Source organism: Magnolia sinica, chromosome 17, assembly GCF_029962835.1.
Source record: "Magnolia sinica isolate HGM2019 chromosome 17, MsV1, whole genome shotgun sequence".
NCBI lineage: Eukaryota > Viridiplantae > Streptophyta > Magnoliopsida > Magnoliales > Magnoliaceae > Magnolia > Magnolia sinica.
This window is the reverse complement of record NC_080589.1, coordinates 49,964,027-49,981,995: the sequence shown is the minus strand read 5'-3', so window position 1 is coordinate 49,981,995 and position 17,969 is coordinate 49,964,027. Positions and strand designations below refer to the sequence as shown.

Below are 17,969 nucleotides of genomic sequence, written 5' to 3'. Positions count from 1 at the left end.
ATTCAACACTTATCGAAAGGCGGGTATCGTAGGATAATTTTCAGTTGTATGAATGTTGCAATCACATATGCCGCAAACGCTTTCATTAACCTTATCCTTCTTTCCTTCCATGGCCTCAACTTTTCTTATGAGCGTAGTCACTTTATACTTGAGATCATCCTCTTCTTTCAAGAGATACAATCCACCTTTTTCCTTAGATTGAGTCGGCCTAGACGTGGTGTTCGATTTTGGATAATAGTCCCATGATTGTGTTTTTTCAGCAAGACTATCGAGGTAATCCCATACCTCGTCAATATTTTTATTAATGAATTCTCCATTACACATTGTCTCGACCATTTGGCGCATGGAAGATGTCATTCCATCATAGAAAAAGTTTGTAATGCGCCACGTTTCAAAGCCGTGTTGTGGGCATGAACTAACCAAATCCTTGAACCTTTCCCAACATTGGTAAAATGTTTCATCTTCCTTTTGGGTGAAGTTCATGATTGCTTTTCTAAGGGTAATCGTTTTATGATGTGGAAAAAATTTCTTTATAAATTCCCTTTGCATATCATTCCATGTGCCAATGGATTTAGGACGCAGTGAATGTAACCACGTCTTACCCTTCTCCTTTAAGGAAAAAGGAAAGAGTCTCAGCCTGACTGTGTCCTCAGACACATTTTGAAAATATAAAGTAGCTATGATCTCATCAAACTCTTTCAAATGTAGATATGGTTCTTCAGATTCAAGCCCATGGAACTTAGGAAGGAGTTGGATAACCCCTGGCTTGATGTCCATATGTCCTGTATTTTCAGGAAAAATCATGCATGAGGGCGTACTCACCCTTGCTGGTTGTAAATAATCTCATAAAGTATGAGGCGGGGGTGTTTAATGCACCTCATTCTCATCCTGAATGTCCTTCACCCTGGGTTGAGGTAGAAGAGGTTGGTTCTCAGCCATCACTTCAATTAACTCAGGAGATTTCAAGTGATGTCTAGTCCTGCGATGGATAGTCAACCCCTCAACCAATCCTCCTTCAGTCAATAGACGTCAAGTGCTGTTACGGGCCCACTTGGGCATGAAACACTCATAGCCCTCAATTAAATTCGAAGCCTAATCTTAAGAAAGGAAAAGCAAATCTAGAAAGAAAGAGACGGTTGGAAAGAAGTTACCAAATTGGAGTCCCTAAGTTAAAAACCGGCAAAAGAAAATGAAACAAGTTAGTTTCTAAAGAGAAGGTCTAAAATTAGAAAATCCTTAAAAAGAAAGATAGAAGTAAACTAGTGCTAAAAGAAGAAATTCCTAAAGAAAGGTGAAAATTTCTAAAATAAATTAGGAAAGTCCTAAACTAGAAAGTAAGTTACTAAAAGAGATCTGAAAAATTGAAAGTCGAGAAAGAACTTACCGAATTAGAAATTTTTATCTTAAATGCCTACAAAATAGGAAAGTTTCTAAACAAAAAGTCTACAAGTAGAAAATTTCTAAAAATAAATTAGGAAATAAAGTTAGATTTTAAAAGAGTTAGAATTAGAAAGTTACTAAAAATAAAAATAGAAAGTTAGTTTATAAAAAAAAGAAAAAATTTCTAAAACTAGAAAATAGAAAGTTACTTAAAGGAAGAATCTAAATCTAAAATTAGAAAAGTACAGAAAGTAATAGGAGAAGTTAGAAAGATGGTACCAAATGAGAAGTTCCTATGTTAAGATCCTGTAAAAGAAAAATAAAAGAGATTAGTTTCTAAAAAGGAAAGTTCCAGAATCAGAAAGTTTCTAAAATAGAAAATCTAAACCTAAAATTAGAAAGTTTCTAAAAAAAAAAAATTTCATAAAAATAGAAAAAGTAGAGGAATTAGAAATAGATAACAAATTTAGAAGATTATGTCAGGAAGAATTGCTAAAATGAGAAACAACTAACCTAGTTTCTAAAAACAAAAGAGGAAAGTTTCTAAACATAACCTATTTCCTAAAAATAGAAAAATACTAGAATTAGAAATTTCTAAAATTCAAACCCTAATTCTAAAAATAGAAAAAGTAGAGGAATTAGAAAGGGATTACCAATTTAGAAGTTTATGTCAGGATCCTACAAAACAGGAAAACAGGTTAGTTTCTAGAAATTAGAAAAACCTAAACCTAAAGTTAGAAAAATCATAATTTTAAACTAATCCTAAAACTAGTTAATTTCAAAGAATTGTAATCGTCAATTCCCCGGCAACGGCACCAAAAACTTGTTCACTCCCCAAGTATAGGGTTCTGATGTAGTAATAAACTCGGCGAGACTGAGGTCGAATCCCAAGGGACTGATACCTGTACGTAATCTGAAACTAAATAGACCTAGAACTAAACTAAGATGAAATCTAAATTGAGTGTAAATTGAGAAATAGTGATGAAATAATTATCTAAAACTTAAAGAATTCAGGGAAAGAAAACTAGAGATTCAGAGGATCCACTTGTAGAGATCAGGGAGATCTTATGCCTGCATCAAGAACTTAATTGGACTTAAAGTCCCATCTTCATCCAATTGGAAGGTATATCACTAAAGCACAATCTGAACTTCCTTTGATCTTGTTTTCAAAGAGATGAAAGGTATAAGAATTAGATATGATTCCATCACAAATCCATGCCCATGAGCAAGGTAAACAATAGAACTAAACCAATCCACAACCAATCAGAAGATATATGAATGTTAGGAAGGATTCTATCATCCAACCATGTCTAAGGGGCAATGGTGAACAACAGGGCTTCCTAACTGCATAATCATAATAAGGGAATAGACATACTCAAAACCATCACAGATATATTGTAATTTAAGTCACAATACATCATTAAAAATTGAAAGCATTCCATGAAATCAACTAGCATCAAAAATAGTTCAACGTAAATCACAACCATAGGAGTACTCCCATCACGCCACAAGGTTCACCTCTTAGCCCTAGCTAAGAGGTTTAACCTGACATAATCAGGCTAGAACTCTCAAAAATCATAAGGAAAAGAATAAAATAAAAACTCTAAAAATTCTCTCTCTTTCTCTTTCTCTGAAGATTGAATCCACGTCCAACTGTTCTAGCACTCCTCCTTGGAATTGAATGCCCCACTCTCTCTCTATTCTAATTCTTTTATATGCGGGGAAGTTGGTAGGCTAGAGAGCTTGCTGGATTCGGAGAACCGACTCACCTTGCACAGCAACGTGCGCGACTCTGTTTACGCAGAACTTGGAAACCGACTCACGTTTTTCCATCATTGTCGGTCCATGGCTGTCTCATGCTGGATCCGAGCCTTTCAGACTCCTTGAGCTTGAATGGTGGTCCCCTGGGATGACTTTGAACGGTCTGGATCATGTCCATGATTCGGATCTTGATCACCGAACGGCCTGCGGTATTGTCGGCTTCTTCCGAATCGCACCTGCTGCGGAACCGCGAGTCTGCGATAGTTGGTGGGCCCACGATCGGATTTTTCCAGGAAATCCACTCCGTCCATTGCGCTCTCTTCAAAAAACCGTTTGGATATGGACAGTTTAAATTTTCATTGGCGCAACCCACCTGATTGATTTTTCGCAAAGACTTTGCCGTTAAGTGCATTTGCAATCTCTGTCTGGCACATTTCAGACCAAGAACCACAAGATCTTGGTTAGGACCGTCATATGCATTAAATGGATGGCTTGGATCACCCTCGTGAGCCATGATGGTGGCCCACCGCAGATCAAACGGCGCCCCTGTTTCACGTCAGAAGAAACGGAAGTTTTCACTTTTTGACTGAGAGTCGGTGGGGCCCATGAACAATGTCAAAAAGTAAATCCACTCCGTTCATTCGACTCATAGCAAAAAACCAATTAGAAATGTACACTTTTTCTTAATTTTAGTGTGGCCCACCGTATCAAATATTTCCACCGTCTATCCTGCGTTTGATTGCTTCCTTCTGTGTGTTCGTGCATGAAACCGAAAGGAAAGCTAGGATGGGGTTATTCCCACCCTTAGGAGAGTACGGACGGTTCAGATCTTTCAAATGGATGATGGGTGGGCCCCACTACCCAAAAATGGTCGGGCAGCTTACGAAGGAAATAGAAAATTTCCTTCTTTCTTTTTTTTTTTTCTCGATCAGAGACGATCAAACCGTCTCTGCGTTTTCTGTGCACGACTAGTGCACTTGTACACTATGCACACTCGTCTCATATGGGGTCCACATATGATGTTCGCGAGAAATCTGCACCGTCCATCTACTGAATCATCAAATTTAAGGGGTTGAGACCAAAGTTGAGGCATATCCGAAGATTAGGTGGGCCCAGAATCAACTGTTTATGGGCTGATCTGACAGTTGTGCCACTTTCAGAAGTATTCAATGGCTGAAATTTTACGTGTACGGTTAATTTATGGCCCTCAGGCCATGTATAAAGTTTCGAGCCAAACAGATGATGGAAACCTAGTGATCTTGCATTTTGACTGACTTTCAGGCCACTTGAGCTTCAGTTTCTCAATTTTCGAGGATCCCTGGCGTGTAATTCCGTCGATCTTGGTCCCCTGGAATCTGTCTCTTGCCCTTGGTGTCATCAGCGCATTAAATCTATGCTTTATCATCCTTTTTCAGTCTAAGCTCGTAAGTACACTCTGCATCACAAACACGATTAAATCAGCCATTAAACAGTATTATGCTTGTAGATCCAGGTAATAACTGAGGTCTAATATGCAATATTTGACCCTCAACATAGACCTCGTGCTGCTTCGATGGGACTACAGGGTTACATGGATTAGTTTGACATTTTGTATATTTTTAAAACAAACTTAGTATATTAAACCCTATTACATTATCATACTATGGAGTTATAAAATGTTTAGCATTCAGATATATATGTATTGTAGTCTTTCACTTGCTAAATTTAATTATATCTAGAGTATGATATGTTGTTTTAGTATGATCCCACTCGTGTTTAATGCTTTAATATGATAAGATTTAAACATCATTATCCGTGTTACATAAGTGATGAGCTGGATCTCGGGAGTTGAGCTTTGCTCGACCCTCGAATTCCGAGGCGTTACACTATGGTCTTAAACTAAGTATTCTCAACCGAGCATGTTACACACACATATATTTCAATTGTCATGTGTTCTAACATTATAGCACATTAACGACTTTATGCTCTATTCTGGATTCATGAGTTCATTAGAGTAGCCAAAAACTCTCAAACATCAGGAAGCAGCTCCACTTCCAATACTCATATAAGTGAGTCCTTATGAATGCCCTTGTAACTATAACACCCTTGAAAGAACTCATTAAGAGCAGCAGCTCATCCTCACTTTTATCATTATAGGTACCCAGCACTATATATACATCCACGAATGAGACAGATAGAAAATGTATAGTGCTACTTCAGCCACTTCCTGTGAGGTACTTTGCCCATTGAACGTATTAACTTAGGTTGGGTTTCCCTCATCTGGTGTCTGTAAAATTGGCTTAAGTCTCAATCCTCTTGATGTTCTACTAACAACATACCTTGTCAGTCCCTTGGTGAACGGGTCTGCTAAATTTTGGATAGGTCGTACATATTGTATTGTTATAACACCGTCATCAAGTAGTTCCCACACAAAACTATGCCTTAGACTGATATGTCTGGATTTTTCATTATAAGTCTTGTTATATGCCTTTGATAGTGTCGCTTCACTATCACAGTAGATAGAGACCGGTGGTAAAGGCCTTACCAATAATGGTATTTCTAATAACGGGTTTATTAACCATTCTGCTTCTTTACTAATAGCTGCCAAAGCTATGAATTCAGATTCCATGGTAGAGTGAGATATGCAAGTTTGCTTCTTGGATCCCCAAGAAATGGCAGCTCCTCCAAGTGTAAAAATCTATCCACTGGTAAACTTGGATTCATTAGAATCAGTGACCCAACTTGCATCACTATAGCCTTCAAGTACACTAGGGTAACCAGAAAAATGTAAACCATAGTTAATAGTTTTTCTTAAGTATTTGAATACTCTAGAAACAACATTCCAATGATCTAAACTTGAATTACTTGTAAACCTATTCAATTTACCTACTGCAAAAGTAATATCAGGTCGAGTAGAAATCATGGCATACATAAGACTGTCAATCACCTTGTAATACTCTAACTGAGATACACTACGACCTTCATTTTTAATTAACTTGATATTAGAATCAAAAGGAGTAGAAACTGGGTTCTTATCATAGTGATCAAACTTTTTAAGTATGTTTTCAATATAATGTGATTGAGAGTTATACCATCATTGTTTCTTAATAGCTTGATACCTAAAATTACATTAGTTTTACCCCTATATTTCATGTCAAAACTAGATGATAAAAATCTTTTAGTATTATTTATAACTTCTAAACATGTACCAAAGATTAGCATATTATTTAGATAGAGACATATAATTACTCCTTTATTATCAAAGAATTTTGAATATACATATTTATCATATTCATTAATCTTAAAGCTATATGAAGTGACTACTTTATCGAATTTTTCATGTCATTGTTTAGGTGCTTGTTTAAGTCCATATAGCGACTTGATCAATTTACATACTTTATTTTTCTATCTTGGAATTATAAAACATTCTGGTTACTCCATATAAACTTCTTCATCGAGGTCACCAATTAGAAAAGTTGTCTTCACATCCATTTGATAGATTTCTAACTTATGAATGGATGCTAGAGCAACTAAAACTCGGATAATTGATATCCTTGCTACTGGAGCATAAGTATCGAAAAAATCAATATATTCTTTTTGTGTAAATTCTCTAGCCACTAAGCTGGCCTTAAACCTTTCAGTAGTTCTATCTGGTCTTAATTTTCTTTTAAAAATCCATTTACAGCTTATTGGTTTTGATCCTGGGGGCAGATCCATAAGTTTTCATGTTTCATTTTGCAATATAGAATCCATCTCATCGTTTATAGCTTCATTCCAAAAGGAAGCATCCTGAGACCTAAAAGCATCATCTATTGTTACTGGATCATATTCTATGTTACAAACTAACATAGTTTTCTTTATTATGTTATCTTTATCTCATTTTATTAGCAGAAGGTAGAAGTCGGGTCCGAAAGATGTACTTTTTCTAATCCTCTTGGTCCTTCTAGGTTCTATTTCCTCTTTATCGAGACTACTAATATTTTGATCAGGTATTTGAGAACTACTGCTTGTACTAGGATCTTGAGGTCTTGTCTCTTTTCTATTTATAGAAGAGAATGAGTTTTCATAGAACTCGGCATCTCTAGATTCTATTATGGTATTTATCGAGATCGCATGATTAGATTCTACAACTAGAAACCTATAAGCCTTACTATTTTGTGTACATCCTATGAAATACACTCAAAAGATCTCAGCCCTATCTTAGGCCTTTTAGGATCAGTAAGCCTAACTAAAGCTCTACAACCCCATACCTTTAAGTATGAGATGTTAGGAATTCTATTCTTCCATAGTTCATATGGAGTTATAAAAGTCTTAGAGTGAGGTATCCTATTAAAGATATGACAGGCAGTCAATAGAGCTTCTCCCTAAAATCCTGAACTTAAACCAGCATTATTGAGCATAGAGTTTACCATGTCTATGAGAGACCTATTTTTCCGTTCTGCTATCCCATTTTGTTGGGGTGAATAGGAAGCTATAATTTGGTGAATTATACCATGAGTTTTACAAAACTCAGAGAATTCTAGGGATAGATATTCTCCTCTCCTGTCCGACCTTAGAATTTTAATCTTTCTGTCTAATTGGTTCTGAACTTCTACCTTGTATATCTTGAATTATTGTAGTGCCACATCTTTATTCTTCAATAGGTATACTAAGGTATAATAAGAGAAATCATCTATAAAAGTTATGAAGTACCTCTTTCCCCCTCTTGTTATTAAACCACTCATTTCACTATGTTACTATGAACTAAGTCTAGGAGTTGTGATTCTCTTTCCAGCCTTGGAAACGGTTTTCTAGTTATTTTGGATTGTACACAAATACTACATTTGGCATTAAGTTTTGTATACTTAGGAATTAGATTTAGATTAGACATATTATCCATACTACGATAATTAATATATCCTAATCTAGCATGCCAAACATCATATGAATCAAGCATAAAAACTAAAGAAGAATTTTCATTTATGAGATTCAATTTGAACATTTCATTAGATACATAGCCCTTCCCTATATATACTCCATTTTTAGACATAATCAATTTATCGGATTCAAAAAGGAGTCTGAATCCAAACTTAATCAGTAGACTAGTTGATATAAGATTCCTTCTAATATCCGATACATGCAGCACATCGTTCAGAGTAAGGACTTTTTCGGAAGTTAGATTAAGACGTACCTTTCCTTTTCCTACAACCTTGTATGTGGAGGCATTCCCCATATATAGTTCTTGATTATTCCTCACTAATTCGTAGGAATTGAACATGTTGTAATTTCTACAAATATGTTTAGTAGCGCCAGAATCTACCCACCATTCAACATCCTCATTTACCATATTAACTTCAGATACGACAGTTGCCAGATTCTTGTCTTCTGTCATATTGACTTGCCGTTTCTTTTCTTATATTTTCTTTTTGTATTTTCGGCAGTCTTTCTTAAAATGACCAGGGATTTTGTAAAAGAAGCATGGACCCTTCTTGGATGTGTTCTTTTTTAACGCTTGGTTATTAGGTTTGAGCCTATCATCTTTCTTGAAAGGTGGCTTCTCTAATTCCCAATTCACACTATTCTCGACTATATTAGCGTTACTGATAGCATCCTATTGTTCTTCATTTTTATCACCAAGCGTAGATTCTTTTTATATTCGAAGAAACATTAGGAGGTCCTCCAAGGACATTTTCTCTTTTTCTATTTCAATGATTTTCTAGTATCATTCCATTTAGGTGGAAGTTTAACAATAATGGTGGATACTTGAAAAGATTTGTCGAGATTAGTGTCGTCGGTAATAATCCATTGGATGATAACCTATAACTTATGTACTTGATCAAGGATAGGTTTTCATTCGATATTTTGAATTCAAAAAACTGACTTACAAGGAATTTTTTGTTGCCTTCATCCTCTGATGTGTATTTGGTGAGCAATGCCTGCCACAAATCCTTAGCAGTCTTCTTTTGACGGTAAACAGCGTATAACGAATCAGAAAGAGCATTGAAGATATGACTTTTGCATAGGTAGTCGTTACGCTCTCAACTTTGTCTCTTTTGAATTTGTTCTAACATATCATTGTCAGATGGTGGTGAATGAGGATCTTGAGTGAGCACGTGATCCAACTTGAGTGATGTGAGGAAGAGATGGACCCTTGATTGTCATCGAAGAAAATTTGAGTTGTCGAATGGCGTAATTCGAACAAAGTCAGGATGACCCATAGAAGAAGTCATAATATCGCCTTAAAATTGTTATTGTTGAGGCGAAAAAATAGAAAATGAATCACTTAAAGATAGGCTTAAGGCGTGTTACGATGTCACTATCTTTAAGGCGATATTCGCACCCTACTGGTGATTAAACCAATTTGCAAGAGGGTTACAACAAATCCGCCTCGAGGATACAAAAAGCCTCTTCTCCAAGACTGGAGAAATGTGGGTTTCGGCCTACAAAACTGAAAAATCGCACTTCAAACACACTTTTACAGCGTACAACCCTGACTTCTGTGTTGTTACAATTTACCCCCTAAAAAATATTTACAATTTACTGCCTGAAAAACTAATTGCAATTTAGCGCCTGAAAACTGTATTTTTCAAAGAACATCTAAAAACGAAAATAGAGAAGAAGAAGAAGATGGAGAAAAGATTGTTGGAAATTGTGAATTCGGATTGACCCAAAGATGGGTTTATATAGAATCACAAGAGATGCTTAAGGCCCTTTTCATGAAAAGACATCTTCTTCCATAGTATCTTTTCATCAATGGTGGTGTCTTTCCAACAATGACATCCCTCCATTTCAAATTCAAAAGATGCTCCCTTCACCAAGGGGCATCACCATTCACACCAACAATCACCAAAGCCACAACCATTCTTTTCCCAAAAAATAAAATTTCTTTTCTTCTTATTTTGAAAAAACCCATCAGTGGAGCCCATGGAGCTTCTTTAGTAGCACATGGTACCAACCTCCATATTGTTCTCTACACTACACAATATGGGTTCCCCAACTATTTCTCTGGTGTTCACACGTGCAACCATAGCACATTTGTAGGAGATCCAAGTAGCTCATCAGGTAGCCCTCGCTATTTAGATTCCTTGTCCGAAATATTAGGGATGTGTGCTCATTAGTTGGGCCATATATGTATAGTATAGACGGAATCTTTTGTTCCTTATAGACAAGACTTGTAGGGGAACCTTCCTGGGGCCTACCAGAATGTTTTTATTCAATCATAATTCAAGTCCACCAAGATAAAGGGAAAATAAAAATTTCACCCTGATCCAAAACGTTAATGGGGCTAAATAAGGTTTCAATGGTGTACGTGTCCCAGTCTACAATCTTTCCTGTTGTGTGGCCACAATTAGGCATTAAATCTAACTGAGTTTTGGGCTCATGTCCTAACATAATTGGCACAATTGATGGTCGGATTGGATCCATCACAGTGGACCACCATAGAGGTTTCAATGCATGTGTGCAATTCAAACCATTCATTGGTTCTGTCACTGCACGAACATATATCCTTGCTAAAATATCAAGCCCATTTATTATTGAGGTGGCCACGATAAAATCATTTACAGAAAAGTTGGTTAACTTTCTCAAAGGCCCATTTGAATTTGTAAAAAGTGTAGGAAATGAAGCTGTGTTTCTTATGAACCTTCTTTCAAAGAAAGGTGAGAGAGGAAACCTATTTTTCCTTATTTGTTTTTCTCATAAGATTTTTTGAAAAAAAAAATGTTGGACTTTCACAAGGGCAAAAGTTTTCTGAAAAAATTTAGGGATTTCTACTTGAAAATTCTTCCGAGATTATGATGTTACCGGAAGATGTTTTCACATTCGATCTTTGTCAAAACATTCCCCTCACTATACGAACAAAGGGTAAAAAGTTTGTTATTAAATTTAGGAAATTCTGCACCCCCTTTCTAATTTATATTAATAGACTAATAAGATATGGTAGTCCACAAGAATATCAGAAATATAATATTTCTATTTTAACACTCCCCCTCAAGTTGGAGCATAAATATCTATCATAATTAGCTTAAAACATAGTAAAGAAAATTATACACATGGTAATGCCTTAGTGAAGATATCTACAACCTGTGATTTGTACTGAATATAGGATATGGTAATATCTTTGGAAGTGATCTTCTCACGGATGAAATAGCAATCAATATCTATGTGTTTAGTCCTCTCATTGACTACTAAATTATTTACGATATGGGCTGTTACTTGATTCTCATAATAAATCACAATAAGATCGATCTCCTGAAAATAATGTGAGCTCTTATAATAACCAATCATGTTGGATATGCTTCGCACAGACACTGTGTTCGTTACAACCTTCTTACCTCATTCATTGTCAATTTCTATTACAATTTCGCCTCTATCAACAATCTTCTATAGTATGTTCTTATAGGATAGTAATTTTTAGTCTGATGGCCAAGCATACGATGATAATGACAGTAATTCTTTTCTTTTGTTTTCCTCACCTCTTCGGGACATTTTGGCAGGGGTAACTAAATCGTCCTACAGCCATGAACTAGTTCATTATAGGAAGCGTCTTGCGAATGCATACATCTCATGGTCCTCCTATTGTTTAGGCCGTTTATCTGTCGTCCTACCTACATAACTATTTATTTCTTTTCCTTCTACCATCTATTTGTTTATTTTAAGGGTCTTCTCTCCTTTTCCCTTTATCGGTGATGTTTGTTGATGTTCTATTGGAACTTCGACGTGTCGACTCCATCCGAAAGGTTGGCATTTTCTTGGCTGTGAATTTAAGGGCATGGGCTTTGGTAGCGAGATTATGAAAAGTTTGTATGTCAGTGCTTGTTAGACCTAGCGTTACTTCTAACTCCATAGACCCCAAGCACGTTTTAACTTGTTCTGATTCTCCCAGAAGTTATCGGCATGACATTGTTAGAGTCTTCCATCGGTCGACAAACTTCTCCATTGGTTTGCCTTCTCTTTGTTAGATAGAAGTGAATTCGATCAAGATAACGTCGCTATCAGATGAGAAAAAGTTTGCCATAAAGGTATTTTACATTTGATCCCATGTATGTATAGATTTTGAGGCTAAGGTTGTGTACTATGTAAAAGCCAATCCTAAACAATATTGCATTGGTACATTGTAGAGAAATTTTCCATGGTTGTAATGAATTGCATTAAATGTTGTTCTGGTGAGCCATCTCCATTAAACTTTTAAAAGTTTGAATATTAAAAACTAGTTGGAAATGATACCTCATCAATTTCGTGAGGAATCTTTCATTCTGCCCCAGTTCCCTTTCTAGACAAACAATTTCGGCGATAACTTGTCGAATTTCTTCTTGAGTTATAGTGTGAGGGATGGTGGGCATTATTTAAACCAAGTTTTTTTTTTCAACTGAATAGATCCATCGTAGAACCAAGCATTTTTGTGTCACGCTATGTTGGCATAGTGACACGGAGGCTAGAACTAAAAGTAAATGGGTTAAAATTCTAAATTGAATTAGTAAATTAGTGAGAATTGGTCACAGGTCCATAAGCTGTGACTTAGTTTTGGATTTAAATGGTTTTTCTGTCTTGTAGCAGGCCACTGACCCAGACTAGTCGCACCCTCTACCACTCTGCCTAAATTGGTTTTTTTTTTTTTTTTTTACTAACTTTACATCTATGATGGATCCAAACTTTCAAGAGGTGACGGAGAAGGTTCTTGACACCTGTGTAATATTAGTGATTAGGAAGGCCTAATATGAAATTCCATTGTCCAAAATATAGATCCCTTAGCTAATTAGGTGGGTCAATGATACAAGATAACATGACGAGTAACCTAAATTTGATGTAACACAATTTGTGAGTGGAGCAGTCCAAAACTCTTTAGAGAGAACATGCTGATAGTGGACACAACTCATGAACAACACAGATATTGCATGCATGGCCTGTAGACGCGTGTCCTGTTAATCACCTCTTCAATCTCTGGCACAAAATACTTTGCCAATGATCACTTAAAGAGTAGCATCACATACAACCAAAGCTAATCTTTAGGCAATCCAGACAGTTCACAACCTTTAGGTAATCCAGACAGTTCATTTGTTGAGACTGAATAGGTATTTTAGGTTGGGGTTGGACCAGGTCCCAACTAATCTTTTCAGCCTCAGGCTTGTTTTGCTAGGCTCGTTACGGGCTCATGTTTTCAATGCAGTCCAAACTTGACCCACTGCCACCTCAAATCACAGCACACATGTGAAAGATCCAATCATTAAAAAGGGCAAGAAGCATGGAATAAGCCAATCCATTAATTATGTGGGTGCACTTTTAATTCCATAAAGTATCAAAATGCACCACTGAACTCATCACCCAATTCATCTTTCACATCAGATCTTGACCCACTACAAGGGCCACAACTACATGTTGAGCCAGATGTAGTTTCGGGTTTTAGGGTCTTTAAACTATGGGCTCAATTACAACTTTCAAATATCAATTAGACATCATGGAAGCAATTTGATGAGTGGATTGGATGTTGCCTACATTACCAACATGTTCACATGTGATCCACAATGACCAAGGAAATATGATGGAAATGGATTTCGATATCTTTCTGATGATATTCTGCATGTTGTCACTAGGAAGGTGGCTATGGGACAGTGCTCTGTCCAATCCACAATGATGTATTTATTTTATCCATGCTATCTTCCAGATTATTTTAGGTCACAAGCTCAAAAATTAGACAAAGCCAAATCTCAGGTGGACCGCGCCACAAGAAAATAATGGTGATTGAAAGCCCATCATTAAACAAGTTTCTAAGGCCTAATGTAATGGTTATTTTTTTATTTTTATTTTTATTTTTGAAAAAACCATTCATCATATACCATCGCAAAAAGTCTATACAGCTTGAGATTCCGGAGGGACTCGGTATGTGGGCCCTCCTATCGTAAGAGCAACAAGGAAATTGAAGAAGCAGACTCGGGTGAGGCGATATGAATGTTGCCCAGCCGTCTAAGAAGAGAAGGCTGCAAATCTTGGTAGGGAGGGCATCCTGAATGAAGGGAAATAACAGATATCAGCTGCATCTAAAACTTTTGTAGCCCTTAGAAGTTTTTAATGGTGGGCATTCAATCACCACATGAGATTTGGATGTGGCTATTTTTGGAATCATACCTTCAAATGACTTAGAAAAATGGATGGACGACATCAATAAAATAAATAAATGATTAGGGCTGTCAATAGGCCAGCCTGGCCTGCCTTTGGCTGGGCTTGGGCTAGGTTGTTAGGCCAGGTTCGAGCTCAAAGATAGAGTTGGTTTTTCAATCAGGCTGAGCTTGGATATAGTTATCTAAGGCCTGTTAGCCTGCCCGGCATGTAACAATCTTTTAAAGTTAAAAATTTAAACTTTTCTCCCTCAAACTTTCCTTTCTTTAAAACTATTTTTCAAACCTTCCCCTTCTCCAAGGCCGCTGTTAACGCTTCCCTCTTTAAACTGGAAGCGGATTGCGTCGTGTGCTCCATGCTGTGTTAACATCAACAAGTTCTATGGGCCCCACCATAATGTATGTGTTATATCCATATCGTCCATTAATTTTGAGACATCATTTCAACGCATTAACCTAAAAATGAGTAGATCCAAAACTCAAGTGGACCACACTAGAGACAACAGTAGGACAATGATTCCCACTGTTGAAACTTTCTTAGGGCCCACCATGATGTTTATTTGCTATCTAACCTGTTCATAAGGTTACATGGACCTAGATGGAGGGAAAATACAAATACCAGATTGATTCAAAACTTTCGTGACCCTCCGTGAGTTTTCAATGAGAGACGTTCAATGCCCATTGCTTTCTTTGGTGTGGTCCACTTGAGCTTTAGATCTGTCTCAATTTTTTGGGATAAAGCACTAAAATGATCTTACCAAATAGAAGGACGGGTTGGGTGGAAACAAAAAATTATGGTGAGCATTATTGTGACCCCAGGAAGTTTTTAATGGTGGGTGTCCAATAACCACTATTTCATTTGGTGTGGTCCAACAAGCTTTCGGATCTACTTAATTTTTGGGAATACATATAAAATGGTGTGAAATAATGGATGAATGGTGTTGATATACTACACAACATCAAGATGTGTCCCGCAACTATGTTTTTACCTGGCTAACACATAATCCACTTCCTCTTTTGATTGCCCCTCTCAGCAAACGCACCACCCTCCATTCGTATGTATGTCGGATCATCTGCACCAACCTCCATCCGTATCTCTTCCGATTCATTGAGTTTTCTTCACATTCTATAATTTTTGTTTGGTTTATATTTTAGGGTTTAATTTCAAGAGGGGAGATAGAGAAGAATAAGAAGAAGCTTTAATGAATGTAGGAAATAGCGTTTCATCTACTGGTTGTCAAGTATGTAAGTATCACAAAAATTTCATCATCTCTTTTCGATTGTTAAAGAGTTTTTGTCACTTCGGGCTCAGGCTTAGGTCAGATTTGGGTCGAGCTCTATAATAAAAAATCAGGCCGGACTCGAGCTGGATTGTTTTGGCATATTACGGGCCCAGCCCGGGTTTGGTCTGAAGCTAAAAAATTCAGGCCAGGCTTGGATAGTTTGCCCCAGCCCTAGCCTGGCCCATTGGCACCCCTAATCATGACGAGGCCAAGAGAGCACCGTCCAATAACTACTGCCTATTGACAGCCTCAGTAGACAATTGAATTCCTTTACTATTCCTTACGGTTGGTAAGGGATGGATGAGGTTTAGTTACAGATGATACCATTAGCTTTTGTGGGCCCCACCATGATGTATGTGTTTCATCCATGCCGACCATCCAATTTTTTTAAGATTAATTTACGGCACCAGCCCAGATATGAGGTAGATCCAAATTTCAAGTGGAGCACATGATAAGAAACAATATTAATTGAATGCCTATCATTAAAAACTTCATAGGGGCCACAAAAGTTTTGGATCAGGCTGATATTTGTTTTTTCCCTTTATCCAGGTCTCTATGACCTAAGCAACTGGTTGGATTTTAAGTAAACATTACAGTGGGCCCTAGGAGGTTTACTATTGTTTCGTTGTGGTGTGGTCCACCTGAAATTTAGATCTACCTGATTTTTTTGAGTCAAACCATAAAATGATTTGAAAAAAAAAATCGATGGACAGCAAGGATAAAATACATATATCATGGTGGGGTCCACATAGCATTGAGGTACATAAATCATGGTGGGCCCACAGAGCATTGAGGTGGATACAGGCAGCATCGCTTGCCAAACCGTGTTGGACCTACACATCTCTGGATCTATTGTTTGCTCGTCTTCCCTGTGGAAGTATCCGATATTTATTTGTTACGCCTTTGTGAAATTTATTACATGCATCTCCAGAAATTTCTCTCAGTCATATAGAAAATCTGAGGCTTGTTGAAGGTAGAATCCCTGTACATGCGGACGGGAAGTAAAAATTGATTTTCATTCTATACACAATTTCTCTAATACATGTTGTTGCTCACAGAAATAAGGTTGCATTTAATTGCAATGTGATAGTTGCACCAAGTTTAATAGACAAGAAATGAGACCAAGGGTAGCAATGGGTTAGCAGGCTCGAAAGTTTGGCGCGGTTTGGTTTGAAAAAGCTCGGCTTGGATTGGTTGGAATAGAAGTTCAAATCAAACTAAGTGTTGGAGTCAAGCTCACTTAAAAAAACAAACCAAGCTCAAACGAGGACAGTATCGGCTCGGATCTTGGCTTCATTTAGCTCGGTTTGATTCAGCATGTAGATTGTATTCACATTGTTTCTTATGGTGTGATCCACTTGAGCTTTAGATATGATTCAATTTTAGGATCATGTCCTAAAATGATATGTAATAATGGATGAACAACGGGGATAATACATATACATGATGACATGGATAATACATAATACATATACATATACATGAATGCACACTATTTCTTGTGGTTTGGTCCACTTGAGCTTTGGATATGATTCAATTTTCGATCAGCTCCTAAAATGATATGTAAAAACAGATGGATGGCGTGGATAATACATATACATGATGGTGGGCCTATAAAGTTTACTTAGTATGCTAAAACAGGATTCGAATTGGCTAGTGACCTCAACACCCGCCATGTAGCTAGTGTCAAAGCTCTATGGGGCCCTCCATGATATATGTGTTTTATCCAGCTGTCCATTAAAAATTTCAGCTCATTTTACAGTATGAGACTAAAATTAAGGAAGATTTCTCATGCATTGTAATTAGACAATTTTCAAAATGTTTTAGATTTTTTTCCTTTATTAACCATTTTTTCAATTTTATATATATATATATATATATATATATATATATATATATATAGATATATATATATATATATATATATATATATATATAGTGTAACAAAAAATTATAGTAACCCCTGTTCGAACTTGGCTCAGTTTGGCTCGGCTTACATATTTGGACGAAACCAACCCAAGCTCAAACAGTAGGGATATGCTCAAAGCTCGGCTCGTATAAAGCTCGAACAAGGGATGTCACATAAACAAGCCAAACCAAACTTGGGTCAAACTCGATTCAGCTCGGCTCGTGTATACAGCTCTAGAATTAGAAATGGGATGGGTTGCCTGCCAGACCCATCTTTCGGCTGAGCTCGGACCTACTAACTAAGCTTGTGGGCTAGGCTTGGACCTTCCATGTAGGACCTGATTATTTTTTAAGTTAGGCTCGGACTCATGTTGGTTTAGGCTAAATATGTGCATGTATGATATCCCACAAATATATAATAATTCAATCCTAATTTAGATAATCCATTCATCATGAATGTTAACGGTTGGTTTAATTCCTCTACAATGTCTACTTCTCTGTACATTTGTGCTCCACATGATCAATGGATATATTAAGAAAATTCGAATAGGAAATAGGGATTTTACCA

At 36.9% G+C, this 17,969-nt stretch overlaps 1 protein-coding gene and 1 non-coding gene across 2 annotated transcripts in view; one reads left to right on the top strand and one right to left on the bottom strand.

Annotated features, from left to right (window-relative positions):
* The window catches only part of LOC131230854 (probable leucine-rich repeat receptor-like protein kinase At1g35710), an 83,512-nt gene that overhangs the window by 38,854 nt on the left and 26,689 nt on the right, over positions 1-17,969 (bottom strand). The window lies entirely within an intron of this gene.
* On the top strand, positions 395-501 carry LOC131232044 (small nucleolar RNA R71). Its single transcript, XR_009164649.1, has one exon. It is a non-coding gene; the product is annotated as a small nucleolar RNA R71 (small nucleolar RNA).